This window comes from Phyllostomus hastatus, unplaced genomic scaffold (assembly GCF_019186645.2).
Source record: "Phyllostomus hastatus isolate PE091 unplaced genomic scaffold, TTU_PhHast_1.1 phas_contig_65, whole genome shotgun sequence".
Classification (NCBI taxonomy): Eukaryota; Metazoa; Chordata; class Mammalia; order Chiroptera; family Phyllostomidae; genus Phyllostomus; species Phyllostomus hastatus.
In genome coordinates, this window is record NW_025333932.1 from 6,362,675 (window position 1) to 6,382,475 (window position 19,801).

A 19,801-nucleotide genomic window follows, 5' to 3' on the forward strand; every position below is an offset into this window, starting at 1 on the left:
GAAAGACAGAGAAATAAGTAATAAAGGTATGATTCAGTGGTGAAAGCTGAGTCAGTCTTCTGGAACCAAAACCAAATGCCTAGCAAGATAGGGGGACAGGGAAGAGAGGAAGTTTTTAACTTAAAAGGAAATATTCCTTGGTGATCTACATACATGGGTTCAAATCTTAGTTCCACTAATTACTTACAGCATGACCTTAGGGTCATATAAGAGCCAGTTTGCTTTTTTTTTTTCATTTGCAAATGGAGATAATACTTGCCTCTTATGGTTATTTCATGTGCATCCACCACTGGGCATCTTTGCACTGATTGCTTCTCTCCAGGAACTTGCATTTTAGCAGATAAGAAAATTTGTACACAAATAATGACAATAAAGTGTGATATAGTCAGTATGTTTAGGCAAGGTCCTCTAGTGACAGAAAAATTGGAGTCATGAACTCAGTTTGGACAGTGAAGGGGACCTGTGCAGAGAAAGGATCATTTAACACTTACATACTATTATTGATTATCCAGGGTAGGCACACCCATCTTAGCCCACTTGGGCTGCCATAATAAAATATGATAGGCTGGCGACTTAAACAACAGAATTGTATTTTCTTACAGTTCTAGATGTTGGAAGTTCGAGATCAGGATGCCAGCCAGGATGGTCAGGTCCTGGTGACAGCTTTCTCCATGGCTTAAAGATTGTTGCCTTCTCCCAGTGTGCTCACATGGTCTTCGTGTGTGTGTGTGTGTGTGTGTGTGTGTGTGTGTGTACACTCAGAGAGAGAACTCTCTGGTGTGTCTTCCTCTTCTTTAAGGCTACCAGTCCTATCAGATTAGGACCCCCCCAAGACCTCATTTAACCATAATTACTCCCTAAACTCCCTATCTCCAAATTTAATAACTTTGGAGGGTAAGGCTCCAACCTATGAATTGGGGGGGATTGATACATACAGTACACATCAGCATCTAGTTACAAGCAGGTGCTGAGACTATAAGAGTAAAGGACAATGGATACAGAATCCATAGAGAAGGCTGTATAAAAGGAATCAGTTGTAATACAGATTTCATTTCCATTTCATCTTCTGTTTACACAAGAAAACTGCATTGTGTATCCTTCCTTAGACTGGAACCACATGACCAAAGCTGCTCATGGGATGTGGGCAGAGGTAATATAAGCCACTTCCTGGTTGGGCCCTTAAATATGCCTTGTGTGGCTCTCAAACTCTCTCTCCACTGCTGCAGTAGCCCCCTGAGTTAGAGACCTCATGTTGTGCTTTCTGAAGTTGTAAGAAAGAGGATGCTTACCTAACATTAACTGGCTCTGTGTGAGTGTGAAAGAATTTTTTTGTATTGTGTTAAAGCCACTTAGATAACAATAATAGGTTAGTTCATCTTGACACCTTTCCATGTGTGAGGAAATTTGTTTTCTGTTCTGCTTAATTCTATTTTACTTTAGTTTTCTAAAATGCTGGTTCTAACCTATTAAACTGATTTAATGACCCTTAATAGGTCCTGATCCATAATTTGAAAAACACCCTTTCAAACAATGTGAGAAATTGCATAAGGTAATAGGATGCTTACCATTAAAACAGATGAATTGAATTACATTCTTAAAGACCTTGAAGCTCTGGTGCAGACTCATCACAACTAGGTGGTCCCACTGTCTTCTTAGGTAGCTAAAATCCTACCAGTCTTCCCATCACTGGTAACAATGGTAACCAACTCTGGAGACCTGTCTCTAGACAAAATAAGGCAAATATTATTCAAACAATGTAAATAACAAACTCCATAAAAGGACAAAAAGGTAATGAGATACTAATTTTGAAATTACTGTTTCTTTTCTTATTGATGGATGGTGGCCCGCACTGCCTTACTGGGTTTCATTTTCATGAAAAGTCTTCCTCATTCCAGGGTTCCCAACCTGTCACTTCACATCCATGGCTTCTTGGAGCTGTCTGGCTGTGGCACATCCTCACTATCTAAGACCTGTCCTGTTGCTCTTCCTCTGTGAGGCTGAAATCCTCAGGGATATACATGAAACCAGTTAGGTCCTGCCTTTTTAATTAACTCAACTACTTAAGCTCTCCCTGAGAAAGTTTATTCACTCCCTAGGCATGTGTTACCGTGTAGCTAAAACTTTCCATCCTGGGATCCTGGTACCCAGGCGTGCAACTGTTTCATGAAACTCTGAAACTGTTCTCAGGAAGAATATTGTCAGTGTAGTAGCCTCATCCCCTTTTCCTTGTTTTCAATCCTTTTTTTTTCTTCTTCAGGAACATACTGGTCAAGAGAAGGTACTAGGCTTAGAGACTGCAGATTTCCATCACTCCTAAAACACGCAGGAAGTATGGATACCCTCGTGCATTCTAGGTTTGGATCTGACTCAGCACACCCTCCAATCTGTGGGTTTCAAATTAGATGAAACTATAGGGAGATTTTTTGTTTTCCCTTTCTCTGCTTGAACTGTTAGGAGGTGTGATGACAGGAGCCAAGTATGCTATCTGCTGATAAGAATTTTTATTGTTAAATTTTTTTCATTAAACCATTGTCATATTTCTACATAACATATTAGGAGCAAATTTAAAACAGATTCAGACCTAATTTCTTCGCAGGTTAAAATCCTCTAATGTTACTTAGTTCCAGGAAAACATGACTCGTTAATGTTTTTGCTAACATAGTTAAAAGCCCTTGTATGAAGATTCTGTATTCTGTAGTCTTGCAGCCGAGGAAGAGGAATGTCCTTGCAGTGAGAAAGCATATAAACATCACCAAAGCACTAGAGGACAAGTAGAGGTACAAACAATTAAGACAGCTATTTCAGTGCTATTTATAAGGCAGAGTATATTGAGAGTAGAGTGATACAGTTATGTAAGACATTTAAAGAAAAAATACAGAGAAATCATGGGAAATTTTAAAGTATCATTCTGAGGGGATTTATTCTAGACACAATAACTTAATTCCTACTCTTGTTTCTCACCTTGATTGTGAAGTCTGATTATTGCTTACGGCCACTGATAACTGCTGTGGGCCACTGATAACTGCCGTGGACTAGAAACAAAGATAATTACATTATTGTGTTAATGACAGCTGCTGACTTTTGGGAAGAAGTAAGAATCACGAGTTATAAAGGTGTGGGAGTCATTTGATGTGCACAGGCATGGAAGTCAATGGTGTGTCCACTGTGGAGAGCAAAAGGGGGAACAGAATCCAAGACTCTTGAATTCTGTGCTAATGAATTAGACATGTTTCCTTTTACACATAAATGGAAAGCCATCATAGAGGCTTTATTGCAGTGGAGAAATTTTTATCATTTTTTCTTTATTTTTTATTATTGACATTATTACAGATATCCTCATTTGTACCTCCCCCTTTCCCTCCTCCACCCAGTCCCCACTCCCCATCCATCTGGCCATCACCACACTGCTGTTTGTGTCAATGGGTTATACATATATGTTCTTTGGCTAATCCCTCCCCCTTCTTTCAAGTAGTCCCTCTCCTGTCCCTCCTTCCCTCTGAGATCTGTTAGTCTGTTCCATGTGCCCATGCCTCAGTTTCTGTTTTGTTTGTCAGTTTATTCTATTTATCAGATTCCACATATAAGTGAAATAATGTGGTACTTGTCTTTCACCAACTGACTTATTTCATTTAGCATAATATTCTCCAGGTCCATTCATGATGTTGCAAAGGGTAAGAGTTTCTTATTGTTTATGGTCATGCAGTCTCCATTGTGTAGGTGTACCACAGGTTTTTTATGTATTCATCTACTAATAGGCACTTAGACTGTTTCCAGATCTTGACTATTATGAATAATGCTGCTATGAACATAGGAGTGTATACATTCTTTATGACTGGTGTTTTGAGATTCTTAGCATATATTCCCAGATGTGGGATTTCTGGGTCAAAAGGCAGTTCTCTTTTTAATTTTTGAGGAAACTCTATATTGTTTTCCACAGTGGTTGCATACCTTAAAATTTAGATGGCAATCCTCATTGTAAAAGTTGGATTGGAAGGCTGGTCTGGAAGCAAGAAAGTCAGAGATGACAGTCTAAATTCAGGCAGGGAAGTAGAAATGGAGAACAGTGGGTAGAAAGGATGTGACACAATGTACATGCAGAGGTCCCAGGGCTCAGAGACGATCAGCTGAACACGAGAGAGGGAGAGGTGGGAATCAAGAAATGATCCCAAGTTATTGCATCATTGTAATACAATGAAGAGAAAAGAAATGCATTGGGAACAAATGACAATCAGTTCAGTTTTAATCTGTTGAGTTAAATTTTCAGTTTTAGACCCAATTTATGATGGTCTTTGAAAACCAGGTCAAAGAGTTCAACTTTGATGCAGATATTAGGCAAGATCTATTGAAGACCTAAATTATGGTGTCATAAAGATGGTGTTAAAGTATCATTTATGGTATATACATATATAACTTTTAAGGAAAAATTTAGATTAAGAAAAATCCATCTTTGAGAAGTTAGTGATATAAGCATGGTGAGAGCAACAGAAAACTTCAGGAAAGTACTACAGAGGGGAGATTTCACATCATGCTGTGTAAGGAAAACAGATCCCCATGCCTATATAATATATATATGGGTGTGTATGTGACTATTCCTATATAATATAGATACACATGTGTGTGTGTGTGTGTGTGTGTGTGTGTGTGTGTGTGTGTGACTTTTTCAGATAATATGTCTTGCAGGTGGGAAGCTTGGTGAGTGGACTTAATAGGAGGTGCCTTTGTGAAAAAGGATAAAAAGGATAAAAGACACCTCCTTCAAGGTGTGGTGTGTGGCCTAATCCTGTTCCCATTCATCCCTCTGACTCCGCCTCTATTTACCTTGTGGGTACTCTAGGGAGGGTAGACAGGCCTGGGAGCCTTTGACTAGATAAGAGGAAAGGAAAAGAAGCAGATTTTGTTAATCATCTTAAGAAGATAAAGGATTCTCTGGAGGAAGGAAGCTCAGACTTTTTTAAGGGATTTACAGGGTAGAATTATGACCATCAGAGAACTATTTTGAAATGGCAGGTAAATGTCTTAAATAAATAAAACTGCTCAAAAGCATGACTGACTTTCTTGGGAGGTAGTGAATTCAGTCACTGAGAATAATAAAATTCAGTCTGGACATCTAATTGATAAGGATGATTCTTTCAACTCTGTGATTTGATGATTACTTGCCCAATGAGTGTTATGGCCAGTAAATCTATGACCACAGAGGAGAGCTGGCTTTGACTGGCATGAAAGAGGAAAAACTTGGTTTGGTTTTTATAACAACAATATTTCCTCAAATACCAAGATTTGAGGGAACATAGAAAAGCCTCCCCCCAGCCTCAAACACTTCATTTTTAATTACATAATTGTATAACATTTGCTACAGTTGCCTGTGACTTTATTAGAGATACCAAATCAGCTTTAACCTAAAAGTTGTACTTGAGTTGGTGGATTATTCTAGTAGTAATTATGGATGAAATTCTGATGGCTAGATTACGAGTCTGCTTTCCCCAGATTCTCTAGTAGACATAATTAGATAGCCAGTGATTGATTGTGTTTCTGAATTCAATGACTTTGATTTAGTATACTTTACAACTAGGACATCAATTTTATTTCAAAATGGAAGTCTTTAGTATGACCTAACCATGAATAAGTATACAGGTATGAGTATTTATACTTAACTGAAGTAAGAATAAATATCAAAGATGTCATCTTCATGTAATGTTAAATTCACCGGTTAACTAATTTAAAGAAAATAAAAATTTTCGACAAAAATAAGTTGATTAAAAATCAAGTTTTGTTCAAATACTTTAGCAGGGGAGAATATGGAAAGAAAATGCAAAAGGAAAAAGAAAACAGCTTACTAAGAAGAACGAAGAGGAACCTGAGCCAGCAGGTTAATCATACAGCAATGTCTCTTTTGTCTCTTTAAAGGATAAATAGAAGGTGGGGAAGATAAAAAACTAGTTTCCTGGTTCAGAAGGCTGCTGAATATCTTGGAACATATTCCACCTTCCAACTCATGAACCTCACTGGAGAGTAGATACAGGTTTTAAGAGATAAGACTGTCTAAAAGTTAACGTTCTTAGCAAGGTAAGTACACTGGGTCAAGCAATCATGTATACCAATACCCACTTCTAATGAAAGCAATGTCATCAGAATTATAAAAAATAGAGGAAAATAAACATTAGGAAGATCAGGGGTGCAGTAAACCTTTGAACTCAGTGAAACTCAGACTTTATCAGTTGAAACAAATGCATTTTAATTTAATTTATGGGAAATCCATTCATCAGTATCCATTCATAGAAGGTCTACTATGTGATCAGGCACTTACAATGAAAATAGGACCAGTAGTAATAAGCCCCAATGTCTATTTTTCTATTAATCGTTGTTGGCTTGATGTAACTATATAGCTAACTAAATCCATATTTCCATTCAAGTAGCTTTACTAATTTACTAGAAATGGGCATTTTCTAGTATACCAACTATTTATTCAATCTAGAATACTGTACTTTATCAGAAGTACTTTAGGTCAACATGCAGAAGAAAAACCAAAATAATGTTTCTTCTGTCTTATTTGTCAACCTTTCATAGTTAATTGCTACTTGGCATGAGTATAGGCTAAAATCAGCTTCAATATTGTAAGATATTAGTGTATGAGTTACCTATTGGTGCATAACAAATTACCACTTGAACATGGGTTCTTGTTTGCTAATTTCCAGAGCTGCAAATGCTTGAGGTATCAAAATAGTGTTGACTCATTAAATACTCATAGCATCAACTCTAACTATGTTTCCCTTAAAGATGAGAAGAAAACCTTTCTCTCCACTCTGGTCAGGTTTTGTCCCTCAGGTACCAGATCGACATTGCATATGCCAACATTGCACATCCCTGTTGCCTAACAGGGATGTCCTGAGAATATTTCCTTTGTCTTCTTCTGGCAGCCCCTCTATCATAGGGTGTGTTGGTTAATTTTATGTGCCAATTTGACTGGCACCATGGGGCAACCAGATATTGGGTCAAGCATTCTAGTGCTTCTGGGACAATGTTTTAGATGAGATCAGCAATAAAATTGGTGGGCTTTGAGTAAAGCAAATTGCCCTCCTAGTGTAGTGGGTCTCATGTGATCGGTTGAAGGCCTCAATAGGAGAAAAAAACCAGCCTTTCCCAAGCAAGAGGGAGTTCTTCAGCTGGCTCTCAGACTGGAATGGCAGCATTAGCTCTCCTGTGTCTCCAGCAGACACATGACTAGACACTATGCCATTCTCTCCATCACCCCTGTCTTTGACCCAGGACATAAATCCTCTTTTAGCTTCAGTCAAAACCCTTAAGTGAGTCAATATACATGTCCCTAAAGTTGATTCTATAAATTTATCTAATATATACATATGTGAATCCTTAGGACTACATATAACCTGGTGATGTACATACTTGTACAAAAATCATTGTTCCTATTTTGGACTGCTTTCCTAAAAAAGATTCTGAGCAGTGAAATTCCTGGGTCAAAGCTATAAGTTCTCTAAGGTTCTTCACTAATTCTGGAAAATTCTTTCCTGTAATATTTCATTATTGGGCTTCATCAACAATGAATATTCAAGTACATAATAGTGCATTGCATTTTTATGTTATTTATTTTTTTTAGTTTTTTTTTAAAGATTTGATTTATTTACTTATTTTAGACAGAGGGGAAGGGATGGAGAAAGAGAGGAAGAGAAACATCAATGTGTAGTTCCCTCTTGCATGCCACCTACTGGGGACCTGGCCTGCAACCCAGGCATGTGCCCTGACTGGGAATCAAACCAGTGACCCTTTGGGTAGAACACCAGTGCTCAATCCACTGAGCCATACCAGCCAGGGTATGCAATGTATTTTTAATTAGCATTTCTTTGATTGCTGGTTGAGTAGAACATATTTTAAATAAATTTATTAGACATTATTATTTCCTTTCCTGAGAATTGTATTTTTATGTCCTTTTAGTTATTCTTTTTTTTGGAGGGAGAAAGAATGGGGATTAAGAATATTAACCATTAGCAGGTCAACTTTTTCCTGGTGAAGTGCTCATGGCTTAAGAAACTGTTGGTCATTTAAAGGACTTTTAGTTTTGATTGATTAACAAGACTTGCTCCTCATGAAAGCCCTTAGGGGAAAGAGTTTTAAAAAAAAACAACACCTTTTTCCCATAGGCATAGTTGGATTTATCGGGCACACCTAAAATGTGCTCACAGCCAGATCATTTTTTCTCATTCCAGATTGCTGCCTTTGACATTTCCCACTGCTATATGTTACTTCTCTCTCTGTCTATTTTTTCCTTAGAACCTCTTGAAACTTGCCGAGATGATTAAATATAAATATTCTAGAAAATAATTTTGCTTTCCATTCAGTATGCTAGTTCTTGAGAACTGTGGTCAGAGGGTATTTGGTTATGAGTATCCTTTGTTTATAGTACTGAAAATTTGTGGATGTAACTTGCTGGACAAAACGTAATAGAAGCTTTTCATATCCCTTTATTCTTTTTTTAAAATATTTTATTTATTTATTTATTTTTAGAGAGGGAAGGGAGGGAGAAAGAGAGAGAAATATCAATGTGCAGTTGCTAGGGGTCATGGCCTCCAGCCCAGACATGTACCCTGACTGGGAATTGAACCTGTGACACTTTGGTTCACAGCCCACGCTCAATCCATCTTTATTTTTTTTACAGTATTCTTTCTACATGATCCTTTTTTTTCTGTACATCCAAGAATATTCTGATTACATAAAATAAGCCTGCTGATTTTGCTACTTTTTAAAAAATATATTTTATTGATTATGTTATTAGAGTTGTCCCACTTTTTTCTCCCCTTTATTCTCTTCCACCCTGTACTTCCCCTCCCACTGCTATTCCCCACCTCAGTTTATGTCCATGGGTTATATATTTACAGTTATATTAATTAATTAATTAATTACTATATATATATAAAGTTCTTTGGCTTGTCCATTCCCCATACTATTCTTAACCTCCCCCTATTTTGTACATACCATTTATGCTTCTTATTCCCTGTAACTTTTCCCCCATTCTACCCTTTAGCTTCCCCACCGATAACCCTCCACGTGATCTCTATTTCTGTGAATCTGTTCCTGTTCTAGTTGTTTGCTTTGTTCATTTTTTTTGTTTGTTTTTGTTTTTGTGTTGTTTTTTTTTTGGTTCGGCTATTGATAGTTGTGAGTTTGTTGTCATTTTACTGTTTGCATTTTGGATATTATTTTTTCTTAGATAAGTCCCTTTAACATTTCATATAATAAGGGCTTGGTGATAATGAACTCCTTTAACTTGACCTTATCTAGGAAGCACTTTATCTGCCCTTCCATTCTAAATGATAGCTTTGCTGGATAGAGTAATCTTGAATGTAGGTGCTTGCCTCTTACAACTTTGAATGCTTCTTTAAAGCCCCTTCTTGCCTACATGATTTCTTTTGAGAAATCAGCTGATAGTCTTACAGGAACTCCTTTGTAGATAACTCTCTCCTTTTCTCTTGCTGCTTTTAAGATTCTCTCCTTATCTTTAATCTTGGGCAATGAGCTTCCTGGACTTCCTGGAAGTCTATTTCCTTTGCCAGATTAGGCAAGTTCTCCTTCATTGTGTTTTCAAATAAGTTTTCAATTTCTTGCTCTTCTTCTTCTTCTTCTGGCACTCCTATGACTCAGTTGTTGGAATGTTTAAAGTTGTCCTGGAGGTTCCTAAACCTCTCCTCATTTTTCTGAATTCTTGTTTTTTTATTCTGTTCTGGTTGCATGTTTATTTCTTCCTTCTGCACCAAACTATTGATTTGAGTCCCACATTTCCTCCCTTCACTGTTGGTTCCCTGTACATTTTCCTTTATTTCACTTGTCATAGCCTTCCCTTTTTCCTCTGTTTTGTGACCATACTCAAGCATTTCGGTGAGCATCCTGATGACCAGTGTTTTGAACTGTGCATCTGATAGGTTGGCTATTTTTTCATTGCTTAGTTGCATTTTTTTTCTGGAGCTTTGATCTTTTCTTTCGTTTGGGCCATGTTTTTTTGTTTTGGCGTGCCAGTTACATAGTAAAGGGCAGAGAGTTAGGTATTTGCCAGGGTGGAACAAATCATGTTGCTATGTTACTGTGCTATATGTGTAGGAGGGGCCCAAAAGGGAACTTGCTCAGCTCTTGGTCTGCTTTCAGTCACTTTCTCCACTACACACAAGCAAATTGGGCCCCTCTGGTGCTGATTCCCGGGTAGGTGGTTTTGTGTACATTCTAGGACCCTGTGGGCTTCTCCAATGAATTCTCTTGTGAGGCTGGGAGTTTCTCCCCCTGCCTGAACCCCCACAGAGGTTTTGAGGCTTTATTCCCCCACCCTGGGGCCCTGGGTTGCATGGTCTGTCTTGCTCCCCTTTTGTTCCTCCCGGTTCATCTGCATGCAAATGTGGGACCTACTGGTATGCCAGTGTTACAGAACAGACAAGGGGGGCCTGGGACAATATACTATTATTGAAAGAAGGCCCCGGGTCCGTTATGTCCGCCGCCCTAGGAAAGACGTCTCTCAATGCCAGAGATTCGTGAAAAGGAAAGGAAATGTTTATTTAATGCTATACAGACTTCAAGTAGTGACCTAATGTCTTCATCAAAAATCCTAAAGTCCCTTAAAAAACCCACAGACAGTCCTTCCTTCCTTCCCCCTTTGCCCAGTCCAGAGTACCGTATCTCAGGAAAGGAAACAGAAGTCCACGGCTCAGGCAGTCCTCTGGTTCTTCCCAGTTAGTCCTCCATCTCGACTGGAGGACCTCCCTGGGTTCCCAGCACCCTCCGCTGAGTCACCGGGATCTCTGCTAAAACCAGGTGGTGGTTCCCCCTTCTAAAGCTGTGCATGGCTCTCCTTCTCAGGGCTGTGCATGGCTCTCCTTCTCAGGGCTGCGCATGGTTCTCTCTCCTAATGGTCGCCAAGTCTGGGTTTTACATCCCCGCGGCCAATCTTCCTCTGCAGCCTCATTTCCGACTCCTCCCACACTTGGCTTCACATGCCAGAATTCATATCCTTCCAGCTTTATTGGGCTGCCATCTTGAGTCTGAGCAGGCGTGGCCCCATGTCCTGGAGCCAATCTTCTCTGAGCTCTCACGCAGGCGCTGTAGCTTGGGGGATCTGCCCCCAGTCATTTCTTGGTGGGGAAGTTACTTCCATTCCCCTGGCTCAGGGAATGGCCACAGCTATTTAACATATCTAAGCGACCAGCCAAAGGCTATAGATATGTTAAATGACCACACCAGAGGGTAGCTGCAAGGCTGTTGCTATGCAAAACATCTCAATGGCCCTGCTCCATTTGTCCCTTCCCCCAACCCACACCCTGGGCGGAGGGGGTGGTTGGAGACATCTTAAAATCTCCTGGACACCTTAAGTTCTGGACCCCATTTCAAATGCCCATTTGGGGTCCCCCCTCTTGGCTGCACCCTGTAACACCAGCTGCTACCTTGCCCTGTCTGCCTGCCATGGTCCTGCTGCAAGTCCTCTCCACCCAGTTACCTGTCTCTACCTCCCCTACTGGTCTGGATGAATATTTCTTTTTAAACACCTTGGTTGTCAGACTTCCATACAGTTTGATTTTCTGGCAGTTCTGGTTGTTTTTTATTTTTAAATTTGTTTTTGTCCTTCTTTTGTTTGTGTGAGGAGGCACAGTGTATCAACCTATGCCTCCACCTTGTTTAGAAGTCTCTGATTGCTACTTTTTAAAATGGGTCTTCAAGTAAGTAAAAAAATATACATTATAGCTAAAGGAAAATGAACCTTAAGTTTGTATCTTCCCCCTAACAACCAAGCTGTAAACAGTTGACATATTTTATCTTAAAACACTTGGTTCAATATCTGCTGATTTGTTTTAAAACCTGTATCATCAAACTCTCATTAGATTTAAAATGCTGTTGAATATAAAACTTTTGAGGAGAGTGTACTCAGAACTCAAGTAGGATGCAGTAGGTCCAGTATGCTAAGTGTACAATAGACTTTCTAATTTTACACTGAAGACAAGGAAATATGGTCACTGAAAAATAAAAATACATATGCAGGTCTTATGTACTCCTGCTTTGTCAAGCTGTTTACTATAGCTTTCAAGATCATAATGTTACTCTAACTCAGAATAATGATGTAATCTGATAGTGATGTATTAGTTCAAATAAAGACATTTACATAAAAAACAAAATGAAAGAGGATATTAACCATTTATCTTTCTTTTTAAGGTTTTTTAAATGTATTTTTAGAGAGAGGGGAAGGGAGGGACAAAGAGAGGGAGAGAAACACTGAAGGAGGATCAGTTGCCTCGGCCCACACCATCCCATTCTCCCAGATGGGGACCTGGACTGCAACTCAGGTATGTACTCTGACTGGGAATCAAACTGACAACTTTTCAGCTTGCAGGCTGGCAATCAATCCACTGAGCTATATCAGCCAGGACTTAACCATTTATTTTTCATATAATAGAAAAATATTTTCCTAATTTTGTTGCTTGTGTTTACATTTTTATGAGTTGTTTGTTTTTATAAAAGAAATAATGTTTACTGTAGAAAAATTGAAAAATATAGAAATATAAAATATAAAATATAGAAAACCCATTTGAGAAATTTGGGTCATTTTTGTTTTCTTTTATTACCAATATTTTGCCACAAATTCCTCTAAGCTTTTGTTGTGATATATACATATGAATACAGTAGTGTCCCTTATCTACAGGGACATGTTCTTAGACCCCCAGTGGATTCCTGACACCACAGAGAATACTGAACCCTATATGTGCTATTTTTCTATACATATGTACCTATAATGAAGTTTAAGTTATAAAACAGGCATTGTGAAAAATTAACAATAAGCAATGACATAAGTTTTTATCTCTCAAAATATCTTATGTACTGTACTCCCCTTTCACTTAAAGCCATTTACAGCTTCTCTTCAGCATATATGAATTGCCAACATCTTATGCTTTGGGAACATCTAAAGTAAAATAAAGGTTATTTAAATACAAGCCTTGCCATACTGGGACAACTGATCTGATGACCCAGATGGCTACTTGGTGACTAACAGGTGAGGAGTGCCCACAGCATGGAGATACTGGACAAATGGGTGGTTCATGTCCCAGGTGGGATGGAACAGGATGTGAGATTTCATCATGCTACTCAGAATGGTGGGCAGTTTAAAACTTTTAACTGTTTATTTCTATAATTTTCCACTTAATATTTTCAAACCAATGTTGACTGTGGGTAACTGAAACCACAGGAAGCAAAATCATGGATAAGGCAGCATTACTGTATATACACATAAATATTTTGTTTCTAGGGAAATATAACATTACATATTCTGCCTGTAACATTTTCAGTTTTTACTCTAATACAATGAATCTTATCATGCTATTAAATATTTTTTCACAACATGATTTATCTAACCTATTTCCTGTTGAAGGTTTTTGGTTGTTGCCTACTTTTACCATAGTAAATATGGATGAACATCCTGATAAATAAATCTGTTTACATATCAGCAGTATTAAATTATAGATTTATACTTTCTTATAAATAATATTTTAAAACTTCTCATATAACAAATTTGTTCTCCAAAACAATTTCTACTTTTACAGTCATACCAGAAGATGCTCATTATCCTATACTCTCAACAATCTTTATCATGCCTATTGAAACAGCACCACCAGAAAATAACTTTGACAATATATAGGTTAAAATGACCATCTCTGAGGTTTTACCTTTTCCTTGACATTCAATTTTTTATTCATTCAACTAATAATTATTGAGTACAATCACAGACCAGGCACAATATGGAGTTCTGAGAAAACAATAATAACCATCTACATGTTTGGGTCAAATAAATTCTTGACATCAGCTTTTCCTCTCAAGCATCCAAGTATATGCAAAATACATGGTACCTCCCCTATTTCTCAGTTGCTTTACATATATGGTAGTTACTCAATTATTTTACATATACAGTAGTTACTCAAACAGGACATTCTAATCACTCTGTCCTATTATGGCTAATATTCTATTTGGTAGTTGTGTCTAACTTTTTTTCCTTGATATATTTCTGATTTATGTTGAGATCAATGCAATGCAGAGGGTGTAGACAAGCCAGTTGAACAGTGAGACTCTGGGAGAAAATGTGAAATAAAATTGAAAGGTTGTTAGGTATTGTAAAAAGGGGAATTTTGAGCCAGAAAGATCTTAGTTCTCACATCTGCAATGTAACCTTAAGCTGATTACTCAGTTGACTCTTTTGTGAAGTGTGGTTTATATAACATTTTTCTCACTGAATAAAAAATTCTAGAAGAGTATCAGCCACTGACAGCTTTGTTACTTGGTCTCTCACCTTTCCCCCATCTTATGCTTGGTTTTGCTGCCCAGTTTCTTCCCAGGCATCTTTAGCCTAACCCGCTGGCCCAAGAAGGCATGGATCTCCATTTGACATGACTAACTACAATTTCTTCTATAAATGACGGCTTGTATTTTGACCCTGCATTTGCCCTGTTTATGCACAAACCACTGTTCTGACTGAACCCTGTTTTCCACAGTGATAACTAGTTTTCAGGAAAACTGTGAGCTCCTTAAAGGCATGCTTACCTAGCACTGTATGGTACCCTGTAAGTTCTTAATGATCATCCATTGAATGATCATCCATTCACCTGAACTTGGATGTTAAGGGCTCATGTGTGAAATCTTAAGGGTATTTTTTCTCATTTTAATGTCCTTTTGTTTTACCTTAGGATATCCTACATAGCTACCAAGACTGAACCCAAATATCACCTTCCCAGGGAGGGTTTCTACATATCCCTTACAGAATACTTTACTCACTTCTCCATTTATCTATTTGCTCTCACCATCTTCTCCTTTGGTAGAGTCTAATCTCTTATTTCCTTTGATCCCCTGTGATCCACACACTAAAAAAGTGTTCATTAATTGTTTATCTGAAGTGAGGGGGCAGGGATGCTATGTTTAACCATTCCTATGACTTTAAAATTCAGTTTGCATAAGGAGAAGCCAATTAAAAAGTATTTGAAGGAATACTTTTCAGTACAACTAGGCAATGTGCAATAATTGGGGTGTGCAGAGGATGGGTAGATGGAATAGGTTTTAATTGGTGGTTCCACAGTTCATGTGTGCATTTCTAGGAGCCAAGTCTGTCCTTCCTCTGGCTGCTTCTAGTCTCTGCCTAGTGCCAGCAGGAAACCCACTATAGGTGACTCCACATTCCATGTAATTTCACATAGTAGAGATAAGGCTGTGCTTTTAGAGACATACTACTCTCCATTGAGGATGGAATTCTAGGTACCATGGCAGACTCATGGGCAGATAATACTACTTCTCAAAACATACTTGGGGCCTTGGCATCAGACGAGTCCTGATGAGACAAGTCCACAGGCCCTCCTTATGTAACTCATTAGAGGAAATGCGTGGGTAACCACAGCAAGGGCTGGCAGAAGGGCAAATAAGGATCAGTTTCACATTCTAATTGTTTTCATGAAAATCTGTCACATCACCCTTGCAATACCTCATAATTTTGTGTTAATAAATTCAATTATCATGCTTTTGATTCAACCTCTCAATCCAAAAATTTAGGTGTTTTGGAAAAGACTGGACTTAAACCTCCTAAGGCTTTTAGGAGACGTTTAACCTTTTCCTTGTTGTCATTTCTGAGAAAATTTCATTTATCATAGATGGCCTCAGACCATCACTGTATCTACATGCATTTCTTTTCTCTTAACTTCATATTTTATACTGGAATGCCCATTCCATCAGTCAACTTTGAAATACAGGAGAAAACTAAGCTCAAGTGTTGGTGGAAGTAATTTTCCCAGGGATCACTCTCAGGGGTTCCCTTGTTGACAGAAAGGTGAATGTGCTCTGTTTTCCACAGCCCCTTTACTCCTCCTTAACCATTGGGAAGAAATGAGGAAAAGGAAACAGTGAAAAGAAAGGATCTCAATTTGGGAAAATTTTTCTCTTAATGTTTTTAGTTTGACTTGGGGAAAAGAAGTGAATGTTATGTTTTCAGACATCAAGTGGCCTGGGGTCTTTGAATTTTCTACCAGCTATCTGTCCATGTGTGGAAACAACATATACAAAAAAGGAGACTGATTACTTAATTTTTAAAAATAAAACTAATGAGACAGCAAATGATACTCAATCCCATTAAAGGGACTAAACACAGACCTTAAAAAGAAAAAAAAATCCTTCCATTCCATATGCTAGGATTGTGTGATATGGTTTCACAATTCAGGGAGATTGGAAATTACGGAACATCTGCAATGAAATTGGTTTTCTGTGGAAAACTGATGAATCATTTACTGCCAATGACTAGAAAGAAAAGCACTTGTTTATACCCTTATGTAATGAATTTTTATGAGGTGAAGTTTGCTGTTTATAAAAAATATACTTTAAGCTGCTGTAGATGTAAAATAATAGAATTCAGAGTTCAGAGCAATGCATTACTGCAAAGACAGTTACTAGCAGAATATTATCTGCTTACAAAACACCAAAACAGGGCTATTACTTCTATAATGGAATTAAAAAAAATCTCATCTACCCAGTTGGATTCTAGAAGAAAAAGTATTTAAAGAGACATAGCTGAAATTGACAGCTCCAAAATTGCATGTATTTTCAAAGAGAAGTTATTAATTCTCTTGTTGTGCTCCTGAATTCCAACTGTTTTCCCTCAAAGCAAGAATGCCACAGAATGTTTTAAATTAAAAACGGCACTCCCAAGATATACTACAAAGACAAAATGGGACTGTTGGCCTCTCTACACTGCTACAGAAATGCATATGGAAGCATTCCCACAATACCATCAGTTGCTCTGTTCAGTTATTAGAGAGGGCCGTCATGCTCAAATCCCAAACTCCCTTGTCTTCTTCAACATTTACTGAGCATCTGATTTGTGCCAGTCAGTTTTTGGCTGTAGGAACACACACAACCCAGAAAGAAGAGAAGAAAGAGATACAACCTCTGCCCTCACTGAGCTCACAATCTATTCTAGTTGAAACCAAGGCATATTTTGGTTGATCTTAAAAGTGCATTAAGAAATAGTGCATGCAATACTGGATGGGGGTTCTTGCTTTCAAATTTATTTGCCCTTTGTATTTGGTCTGGAGCTAACCATTTTTAAAGCAATTAACCATACTGCAATATTTTATAATTTTTGTTTAAAAAGACACTCTTACAAATTGATGTGAATTTAAGTAAAGAGGCTTTTAGGAGAGGATGCTAAACATTTCTGAATGTTTAGTGAGATCTGTTTAACAGGGAACCATCCCAGACACCTCTCAGAACAGTAAAGGCCCTGGCTCCACTAATTCAGATTTATGACTATTTAAATAGTCTCAGCTGAAGTTCAAGTTTGCATTATGTCCTATTGGTGCAACTGAACCATAAAAATACCTCAGAAAAGTCAGCATTCTTGTGTCCACATTTGGCAGGCATACAAAATCCTGGGTCAAACCAAAGCCTATGTCTTGATTCTTAGTTGAGGAAATATTGTAATTTTATAGGCCAGGCAAAGTATTCATGTCAATTGTTTTGATGTGGTATACTAGTTTTAGATATTTTAAAGTAACTAAAACACACTTATAAATACTGCACTTTTATTTATACTTTACAAATACTTTTGGAAGATGGAGTGGGAACTTTTTACCTTTTCATTGCCTTAAGTGGTTAAAAATGTATATATTATATGGAATCAGACTTAATATATAACTTAGAATGTATGAGATAATTCATAATTTTTCAAGTTATGAGGGGCCATAAAGGCAGGCTCTATTGTAATACAAATAGGAATTAAAGGGTTTTTAGGATTTTCTGTGTCCTAAATTCACATATTTAAAAGACTTGTTTGTAAGCTATGCAGATTTTTCTTTCAGCTGAAACAAAATTGGCCCTCAGATTTTAAAATAAATAACTTGTTTTGGTGTAATTAAAAAGTATGGCATGCTTATTGCAGAAAATTTGGGAAATATAGAAAATGTAAAGAAAAAATCAAGACATTTATTATAAACATATGTATGTGCCTGTATATCTCATAGCTGAGATCATAGAGCACTTAATATCCCACTTCTCACTTTGACATTATATTGTACTTTCCCATCTTATTAAAAGTATTCATATATATTTTTATGTAACATTATTTCCCATAGTATTTTGACGACTTTTTTTAGTCCATTAAATAGCTATACTATTTTTGTTCATTCCCCTGTGGTTGAGCACTTGTATTGTGTCTCATCTTTATTTATTATTGTTACTAATTTCTTTATTATGAATGGTGCCATGCTGAACAGCATTTCAATAAATCTACATCCAAATTCTTATCAGTTCCTTGAGGTAAATTCTTAAGGTCAATGTATATAAACATGTCCACAAACATCTAACTTTAAAATCAGCTTAACTACATAAATTAATTAAGGTTCTAGGATTTCAGCAAAGGAATGAGTTGAATCTGTTGATGACAAGGTTACTCTACTGTTAAGGAGAGTCATTCATTGACACCTACCTATTAGGTACTGTATTTTGGATTTCCTGCCTTGGGAGGGACTTGGTTCAACCTTGTTTGACTTGTTTTAACTGGCAGAATAACAACTCAAGGCAGGATCCCATGAAGGCCATGTATAAAATAATGCTTTTTTTAAAATGAGTTTTAAATCATAGGCTTTTTCTTTTCTTTTTTAGAAGATTTTATTTATTTATTTTTAGAGAGGGAATGGAGGGAGAAAGAGAGAGGGAGAAACAATCAATGAGCGGTTGCTGGGGGTTATGGCCTGCAACCCAGGCATGTGCCCTGACTGGGAATCGAACCTGCGATACTTTGGTTCGCAGCCCACGCTCACTCCACTGAGCTATGCCAGCCAGGGTTTAGCTTTTTATAAGCTTTTCCTTGAAAATTTGAAATAAAAGACAACCTGGAAACCTGTAGGCATATTTTCTCATTTCAGCATTTATGTATTTTTTCACAAAAAAAACAAAACAGATGAACAAGTAAAATACTTGTTTATATTCACTTGTGGTGAATATAAACACACACTACACATTAGCTTCAATTTCAAAAAACCATTGAGCATCGGTTCCACGGACAAGATGGTTGATTGGTTTGGCTAAAAAGTATGTTTGGAATTGTTGTTACTGGAAATGTATTTTCTTCATATAGCAACACTTCATGTATCGAGTGCTGTTAAAACAAACAGCTTTTTGTCAAAAGCAAATGTCCCAGATGAATCACATTTTTGCCAACACATTTTGAAGGTTTCCTCAAATACAGCACTACTCATATCCCTGCCTTCTTACTCAAATGATACAGAATATAAAAGGTTACTTTTATTGGTGATGCAAGGTCATTTTTTAAGCCACAATTACTATTCTGTTAGTACTCAGATCCCATGTGTCATTAAATGTTATCAGATTATAGGTTTTTAAAAGTTATTTTTAGTTGATACAAGGTTTTCTAATAGTTTTTATTATAAACATACCTGCTTTTACTAGTTTTCTCCCTCTATCTTTTAACTTCTTGGTGAAAGTTCACTAGAATTCTGTTCAAAGTGAAGAATCGTCCAAGTGAAAACTTGAGGAACATCATCAGTAGAGCTTTGGTATATGGAATTTATACACATCTATTCTGGTTTCTCAAGGCTTGGCTAACTTCCAGGTTTCTGACCATGTCAGAGAGTGACGTTGTTAACGTACCACAATCTGAATAGCAGCAACAGTCATGGCTCAAACCAACTATTTGCTGTAGCCTTTGACCTGATTTTCTTGCTCTTACTCATTTCTCTCCACTATCACCCAGTCACTCTTTAAAAATGAAAATATGTCA